Below are 9,033 nucleotides of genomic sequence, written 5' to 3'. Positions count from 1 at the left end.
GGTAACCCAACCTCAAGTCGAGCTTAGAGAACACTGACGAACCCGCCAGTTGATCATACAGATCATTGATCCGAGGAAGAGGGTATTTATTCTGAATGGTAGCTTGGTTTATAGGACGGTAGTCTTGAACTAACCGGTTTGTCCCATCCTTCTTCTTGACAAAGAGAGAAGGTGCTCCCCAAGGAGAACAACTTGGGCGAATGAATCCTTTGCGAAGAGATTTGTCGATTTCCTCCTTAAGCTCAAGGAGTTCATGCGGCGGCATTTTGTAGGGTCGCTTGGCTATAGGAGTGGTGCCTGGTTTCAAGTCGATGATGAATTCGACAGCTCTAGCAGGGGGAATCCCTGGAAGTTCTTCAGGGAAGACGTCGAGGAATTCACGCACGACGGGAATGTTTTCAATGCCCTCGAGTGGTGCAGCGTTCAATGCATTCAATGCATAGAGCCTGGCCTCGGCATTTTGCACCAGATGGGCTTGGTAAGTAACTATCTCTTCTGAAGGGTGTAGCAGATGGATGGTCTTAGTGGCGCAAACTATAGAAGCAGTATGCGCTTTCAACCAATCCATACCCAAAATGAGGTCGATGTTAGACGACTTCAGGATAATGGGAGAGGCATAGAATTCCAGCCCTTCGATTTCCACGGGGACATCGATGCCAACCAGGGAGGTTTGACACTGTCCCACGGGGGTTTTGACCAATACATAGGTGTTCATCTCCTCACATTTAACGTCGTGCTTGTATGCAAAATCTTCTGACATGAATGAATGCGATGCACCTGTATCAAATAGAACGGAAGCTGGTACTGAATTTACGAGGAGTGTACCCATCACAGTAGCAGGCTGGTCTTGAGCTTCGTTGAGATCAACGTGGTTGGCATGAGCACGACCATAAGACTTAGCATTGTTGTTGCGGGGCTGGTTGTTACCACGGCCAGTTGCTGGAAGGGCCAGTTGATTCTGGTTGCATTCTCTAGCACGGTGCCCTGGTTGACCACACCTGAAGCACAGGCCATTATTGGGAGTGGGAACGGGGCTTGGGACGGTGGGGCTGAAAGTCTTGACTGCCTAGATGGTGGTGGAGGCAGACGAGGTGCAGCATAGGTCTGCCTTGGGGCAGATGCATTTGGACGGTACATGCTGTTCGGGATCCATATCTTACGCTTCTGAGAGGGCGAGCCCGAAGATGAGCCCGTGTCACGGTTGCGCCTGTGAGAGCTCTGGTATTCCTGCAGACCAGTTTCGACATTGATGGCCTTGTTCACCAAGGTGGCGAAATCAGCAAAGTCATGCACTAGAAGTGCGAGCTTGATGTCAGCTTGAAGGCCATCACGGAACTTCTCCTGTCTGCGTGCATCAGTTGCAATGTCCTCTTCAGCATAGCGAGACAAGTCCAGAAACTCCCGTTGATAAGCTTCAACAGTTTTGTTGCCTTGGGTGAGGTTGCGGAACTCACGCTTCTTCCGGTCCATGACTCCTTGAGGAATGAAGCGGGCACAGAAAGCAGCTTGGAAGTCTGGCCAGGTGATGATTGTCCCAGCTGGCAGAGTACGCCTGTGGCTGTCCCACCATTGAGCTGCGGGTCCCTTCAGAAAGAAGGAAGCAAAGTTGACATAGCTGGCAGGGGCTACATTGGCAGACTCCATCTCATAGGTGATGTCACGGAGCCAGTCATCAGCATCCAGAGGCTGAGTTGAGCTGCGGTACACAGTTGGGTTCAGGCGCATGAAATCCTGCAGAGTTACTGGGGTTGGTTGCTGGTCCATATTGGGGCGAGGAAACTGAGCCATCATATTTTCCATGAATTGGCGGTTCAGTTCAAATAGTTGGATCATACCAGCCATGTACTCAGGTGGTGGTGGGGCATTGCCACCACGACCACGACCACCTGGTCTAACCATCCTGCTAATATATAACAGGGGTAGTTCAGCATTGAGAAAATTTGCAAAGACAAGAATCATTCATGATGAAACATGCATAATGAAAGGGGCACGATAGCTACTACATAGTAGTCGGCATAACTTACAAAAGGGGTCATGCATAGAGTTCAGTACATTGAGTTCAGTACATAGACTAAAACATCATAGGCGGCACACAGGCTCGCGGCGAATGCATCTAACTCTACAAGCAAGCCTACATCAGTCCCAAGAGGTACTGCGGAGGTAATCGTAGCCCGACAGCTGGTAGTGAGGCAACGGATAGCCCTCCACGTCAGCAGACTGGGGGTCGCGGATACTCAGGTGTAGAGCCCGACGCTCAGGTGGCATAAGAGGACCAAGTGCGGGAGAGTAGCCTCCCACCTCTGGCCAACCGACACCGTGGGGCATCACGGTCCTGGCTGGGTAGATCGCAGTACGCGGTAGCTGTCCAGATCGGACAAAGGGGTGCAGCAGCGTCAGAGCACGGTAAAGGTGCTGACGGGTGGTGTACATCTCGTGGCGAAGAGCTCGGTTAGCTCGATCCAGCCCATCAGCATGCAGAACCAGGTTCTGATGGTAGAAGGGCTCTCGGGTGACAGTGGAGCAGGCAGCAGTATAGTATCCCTCCGCACCAACATCAGATGCGATAGCAATGTGCCTGAAAGGGGAGGTGTCCAACTCCCGATACTCTCCACGAAGACGTGTCAGAGCAGCATAGGCAGCATCGTGGACAGCCATATCGATGGTCACACCAACACCATGTGCGGTGTGCAGCACAGTAGTGGAGTCATACTCCCGCGAGTAGAGGTGGACGATGGCACGGTACTGCTCCTGGTTAAAGTCCTGGTACTCCTCGTAGACGGTGTACTCAGGGTGCCAGCGATAACCCATATAGGTCATCATCTCAGCTAGCACAGCCGGTGATCCCGAGGCACCAATGGCCGTCGTGTGGCGCACGACCTGCCTCGTGGGTTCCATCTGAAAGCAAAGACGTTTCAAAGGAGTCAAATGACAGTGTGTGAATTGTTCAAAATACCATTCTAAGAAACAACTATGGCTTATCCAACTTTGGGGTGAATGCGGTCACGGGATCCTAGTGTTAGAGTTTGTAAATTCATTTAACCCGAGTAGAAGAGAGTTCAGAGTCCTAGAGTAAAGGTCGAGGAGTAAAAGATCCTAGTACCACCCAATGGCGACGTGGGCCCGTAAGACACACAGCCATGTTAGTAAAAGTTTTGTAATGTCTAGACTCGACTTCGGCCAAGGAGTGTGGAAAGGGGGATTCCTACAAGCAGTCGGCTCTGATACCAACTTGTGACGCCCCCGGTTTGACCGTACACTAATCATGCACGCAAATGTGTACGATCAAGATCAGGGACTCATGGGAAGATATCACAACACAACTCTACAACATAAATAAGTCATACAAGCATCATAATACAAGCCAGGGGCCTCGAGGGCTCGAATACAAGTGCTCGATCATAGACGAGTCAGCGGAAGCAACAATATCTGAGTACAGACATAAGTTAAACAAGTTTGCCTTAAGAAGGCTAGCACAAACTGGGATACAGATCGAACGAGGCGCAGGCCTCCTGCCTGGGATCCTCCTAACTACTCCTGGTCGTCGTCAGCGGCCTGCACGTAGTAGTAGGCACCTCCAGTGTCGTAGGTGTCGTCGTCGATGGTGGCGTCTGGCTCCTGGACTCCAACATCTGGTTGCGACAGTAGTAGCAAGGATAGGCTATGCATCAGGATAGGATATCGGAAAGCAGTAACATGCTACACTACTCTAATGCAAGCAGTATAGAGAAGAATAGGCGATATCTGGTGATCAAGGGGGGGGGCTTGCCTGGTTGCTCTGGCAAGTAGGAGGGGTCGTCAACTCCGTAGTCGAACTGGGCAGCAGCAGTGTCGGTCTCGTAGTCTACCGGGGAGAAGAGGGGGAAGAAATAGTAAATACAATGCAAACATAAGCATGACGATGTGTGACATGACAACGAGCGGTACTAGGTGTGTCCTAACGCGACAGTAGGTGGTACCGGCGAAGGGGGGGACATCCGGGAAAGTATTCCCGATGTTTTGCGTTTTCGGACAGATGGACCGGAGGGGGAAAGTTGCGAGTTTGATAGGTTTGGTGGACGAACGGACTGCGTATCCGGATTCGTCTCGTCGTTCTGAGCAACTTTCATGTTGAAAATATTTTAATCCGAGTTACGGATTAAAAGATATGATTTTCTAAAGATTTTATTAATTTCTGGAATTTAATTAATTATTTAATTTAATTCAAAAATGGATTTATGACATCAGCATGATGTCATGCTGACATCAGCAGTCAACTGGGGTTGACTTAGTCAAACTGACATGTGGGTCCAGTGGGACCCACCTGTCATTCTCTGTTTAGTTAATTAGGGTTTAGCTAAATAATTACTGTTTAATTAAATTAATTAATTTAATTAGATTAATCTAAACAGGGTTAATTAACTAATTAATTAATTATTTTTATTATTTTTTATATATTTGTTTATTTATTTTTAATTAATTATTTTTATTTATTTTTTTTAATCGTTTTACGGGCGGGGCCCATATGTCATAGGCCCCATGGCCTTAACGGGGCGGTTACAGCGGGCATCGGGCGAGGGCGACGGGCGCCCGAACGGTGCGAGCCCAAGGGGCGCTGGGCGCGCACGGCGCACGCCGGTGCCGGCGGACAGGGCCAGGGGAGGCAGGGCTCCGGCGAGCCACCGGAGCGGCGACGGAGCAGCGGCTGTGGGCCGGGGAGCGCGAGACGCGATCGGTGCGGCGTGGAGCGCGGTTGGGCAGGGACGACCACGCGCGGGTGGTTGCAGACGGCGTAGCCGTGGTGAGCGCGAGGCGGAGCGGTGGGAGGATAAGCAGGGGCGGCCGCAGGCGACGAGCGCTGGGGCGCCCGAACTGGACGCGGCCAGTCGAGGCCACGGCGAGGGGGGGCGCTGGCCGCGGCGGGGCGCAACGGAGGAGCGCGCGGCGGGCACTGGTGGGCGCGCGCGGAGCGGCCGAGCCGGGGTAGGGAGAGAGGAGAGGGGAGCGCTCACGGGGGGAGTAGGGCTCGTGGCAGCGGGGGTCGAGGGGGATGGCGGGGACGGCGGCGTTGGGGAGGCAGGCCGTCGGGGACGAGGTCGAGGGGGGTCCGGCGTGGGGAAGAGACGGGGAGGCAGCACCGACGATGGTGGGGTGGCGGGGCGGCTCCGGCGGGGGGGGGGGGGTGGGGGTGTTCCGGGCGGCGGCGGCGGCGAGCGCCTCCTCCTCGATCCCGATCCAAATCGGGGGAGAGGGGGATATTTCGGGGGGGAGTGGGGTTGCTGTCGGTGGGGAGTGGGGGGAGGAGTGGATAAGGTGAGAGGGGTGGGGGCCGACCTGGGCCGGCCTGGTTGGCCCAATGGCCAGCTGGGCCGCGGTCCAGCAGGGGGGGTTGTTCTTCTCTTTTTTTTGTTTCTCCCCTTTTGTATTTTCTTTTTATTTATTTATTTTCTTTTCTGTTTTAATTCATTTAAAAGCATTTAGGCATTTTATAAAAATATGTTTTCTTTAGTATAATTACCCTTGTAATATTTGGCACCCACTGAACATTTTGTTTGAATTTTTGAAAAACTTTTTCTGTCGGCATTAATTTAAATTTGAATTTTGAAACGGTTTTGGATCATCCCACGGTTAACAACAGTAACCGAGGTGACGTGGCATGATTAGCGGGGAATTATTGTAGCTTGATTCCCCGGGCGTTACAATGGAGGACGAGAAGTGGAAGGCAAAGGCAGCAGCCGGAGAGAGGAAGGTTCTAGCGGAAGAAAAAAGACTTGAAATTGAGATGAAAAGACTTGCGTTAGAGGCTGGAAAAATGGAAAGATTGAGTTTGAGGAGTAAAAGCTTGCACTGGTCGTGGATGAGCAAAGAAGAAAAGAGTGGTCGAGGACCATGTTATCATGTTCATGGATCCTAGCAACATGGATGCGAAGGCAAAATAATATTGGGAGCTTGATCATGGGGATATCTTGACTAAGATGTGTGGTGGTGGTGGTGTTGCTGGTGATGATGCGATTGCATGAGGCCCATGCTACTGTAACACCCCGGTGTAATGATGCTACAGTAACCCTGGGGTTAAGTTAATCATTTTGCTTAACAAGTGTTTGATCACCCTTGGTTCTCTCTCATTTCAAATTCCAGTTGAATTCAATTTCAAATTCTGAGTGAAATTCAAAATTGCTCAAACATGAAAACTAAAATGTTCATCATGTGAAACATATTCTTCTGGTAATATTGGTGGTGAACCAACATTTTTGCAAAGGGTTTAAGTGGCCTAAACTACGTAAAACAGTGACCTAAGCAATAAATTAAATGCCTTTTTAAATTATAAAATTGGCAAACTATTTCAAAAGTCTCACAATATTTTTGTGGCAGTGCACTTTAATTCTTTGAAATTGTTTTGGCCAGTGGCATAATTTTGCAAAGTAATTATTGGCTAAAAAGAAAATGCAAAAGCTGCTGAAAATAAAAAGAAACAAAAAAGGAAAAAGGAAAAGCAGAGAGAGAGAAAGCCCCTGCCCCACTTGGGCTTCGGCCCCACCCGAGCCAGCTGGCCCAGCAGGCCGGCCCACTCCCTCCTCACCGGTCGCTCCCTCCCCTTCCTGTTCCTCTGCTTCGTGTCGCTACAGGGGCGAGGTCGACCCCGACCACCTCGCCGGCCTCGCCGGGAGAGGATAAGGGCGACGCCTCGGGCTCCCCTCGTCTCCCCTCACCCACTTGCCCTCTCCATATCCCCTCTTCCTCTCTCCCACTCTGCCGATCTGGAGAAAGGGGTCGACGCTTTCGTCGCCGTTGTCGCGCCACCATCGCGGCCACTGCTGTCCCCGGGCGCCTCCGGCGTGTCCACCTGCCTCGCCGGCCTCTGCTACGCCCTCCCTGACCACGGGCTCGGGTCGGAAGCCACCAGGGAACCCACTGCCTCCCCGTCTTCAACCTCCGTCCGCCACGGGCGCCGCCATCTTCCTCCTCTCCGGCGACCCCTGCTGCTACTAAACCTATCACCGGCCTCCGTGTGCCGCTCGGTGAGCCCCTCATCCTTCTCCCTCTCCTTGTTGACTTTGGCGCGCCCCCTAGCTGCTTTCCCCACGCCGCCCGAACGCAGCGCCGCGGAGCTCGTCGCCGGCGGGTCTCCGGTGACCAATTGGTCATGGGCGTGTGCCCGTTAGCTTGACCGCATCGTGCATCACCCGCCTAGCTGGTTAGTTTGGCCGCTCGCGCGCTCTAACGCCGCACCCACTCGAGCCCGAACTCCGGCGCCGCTTCTGCTCGTCGCCGGTGTCGTTCCGGTCGTTCCCGGCCCAAGCCATCGCCTCCATCTTGCGTGCGACGTCGAGCCGCGTCGAACGCATCTAGCTACGACCCCGGAAACCCCCTCTGCGCGGAACCCGACCCCTCTCCCGACGTGTGCCGCCACGGGAGGCTCGTCGGAGCAACTCCGGTAGCCAGCGCCAACGTGGCCGGCCGGGGCCACTCCCCTGGTCACTGCCTCGTAGGCCCTGGGGGCCCCGTTGACTGGGTCGACCCAGTCAACGTGCTGACTGGGCAGGCCCCAGCCACTGACGTGCGGGCCCCACCACTTAAATAACTAATTAAAATGATTTTATCATTAAAAGTAATTAGTTTAGCTAATTAGTCACTGACATGTGGGACCCAGCTGCTAATTAACCACGTTTAATTAAAATAACCCACTGTTAGCCCTTTGTCTATGACATGTAGGACCCACTGGTCAGTTTGACCTGGTCAGCGAGTCTGTTGACTGCTGACGTCATCAGCACGTCATGCTGACGTCATTTTATCTTTTCTGTTAATTTAAATAAATCCAGAAAATGGCTTAATCTTTGAAAATTCATAGAAAATAAACCGTAACTCGGATGAAAATGTTTTCTATATGAAAGTTGCTCAGAAAAATCCAACGAATCCGAATACGCGGTCCATTCATCAGTCAGATGCCTCTAACTATCTGAACATGGAACATTCCCCCTCCGGTCATCTGTATGACACAGGTCCGGAACCGGGAAAACATTCACGGTTGAATTCCCCCTTCACCTATATCATGTAGCCTTACGTTAGGTCACACCCGTCACCGCATATTGCCATGTTATGCTTTGTGATGCTTTGTCTGCTTTATATTTACTGTTTCTTCCCCCTCTTCTCTCCGGTAGACCCTGTGATCGACTACGTCGACGATGACCCCTCCTTGCCAGAGCAACCAGGCAAGCCCCCCCCTTTGATCATCCCGATATCGCCCATTCCATTCTCTCATGCTTGCATTAGATTTTGCTACTGTTATTGTTTGCTCCTATTCTGATGCATAGCCTGCTTTTGTAACCTGCTCATTGTATCTTACCTGCTTATCCTAAACTGCTTAGTATAGGTTGGTTAGTGATCCATCAGTGACCCCCACCTTGACCTTGTTGCCCCTGCTTCATCATCGAAGACCCGATCAACAGGATCGAAGGCCAGGCCCCGGCATCGCACATCACTTTCTCCTTAGTTGCTCGACACTGCTGGGTTACTATCGAGTGCCGAGGGTGAGACCTCTACAGCACTTCTGATGTTAACCCTGTAGTGTAGCTATTCGGTCGTGGTCATCGAGGGTGATTCTGCCTTAACCACTTCCGATATGACTCTGCCGTGCAACCCCTCAAGTGTGAACCTCGGGGGTGATTCCTCTTACGTTCACCTTGATGATTACATCGAGTGGAATTCACCGGGGGTGATTCCTCGGGTTTTCCCCTTGATGTTTGGACACACAGTTACTATGGTTACTATGACTTTACACTGAACCACATTACTAGAGACGGGTCGGCCCTGAGGGGTACCCGCGCGAGCTTAATTGCGAGTGATGTGGAGTCGGGTTGACCTGGAAGGTGCCCGCGAGATAATTACGAGGCGTGGCCGGGCATTCCTAGCCCTTGCCGCAATTCCTCAAGACGGGGCGACGGGGTCACATCTTTCGTGAGTCTCTGCTTGTTACCGCGCGTTCCTAATCCACTACGATTTGTATATTTGATCCAAGGGGCCTCTGGCCTGTTAGCACTAACCATCACGTGGGCATAG

Source organism: Triticum aestivum, chromosome 2D, assembly GCF_018294505.1.
Source record: "Triticum aestivum cultivar Chinese Spring chromosome 2D, IWGSC CS RefSeq v2.1, whole genome shotgun sequence".
Taxonomy (NCBI): Eukaryota; Viridiplantae; Streptophyta; class Magnoliopsida; order Poales; family Poaceae; genus Triticum; species Triticum aestivum.
This window is presented reverse-complemented; position numbering follows the sequence as displayed.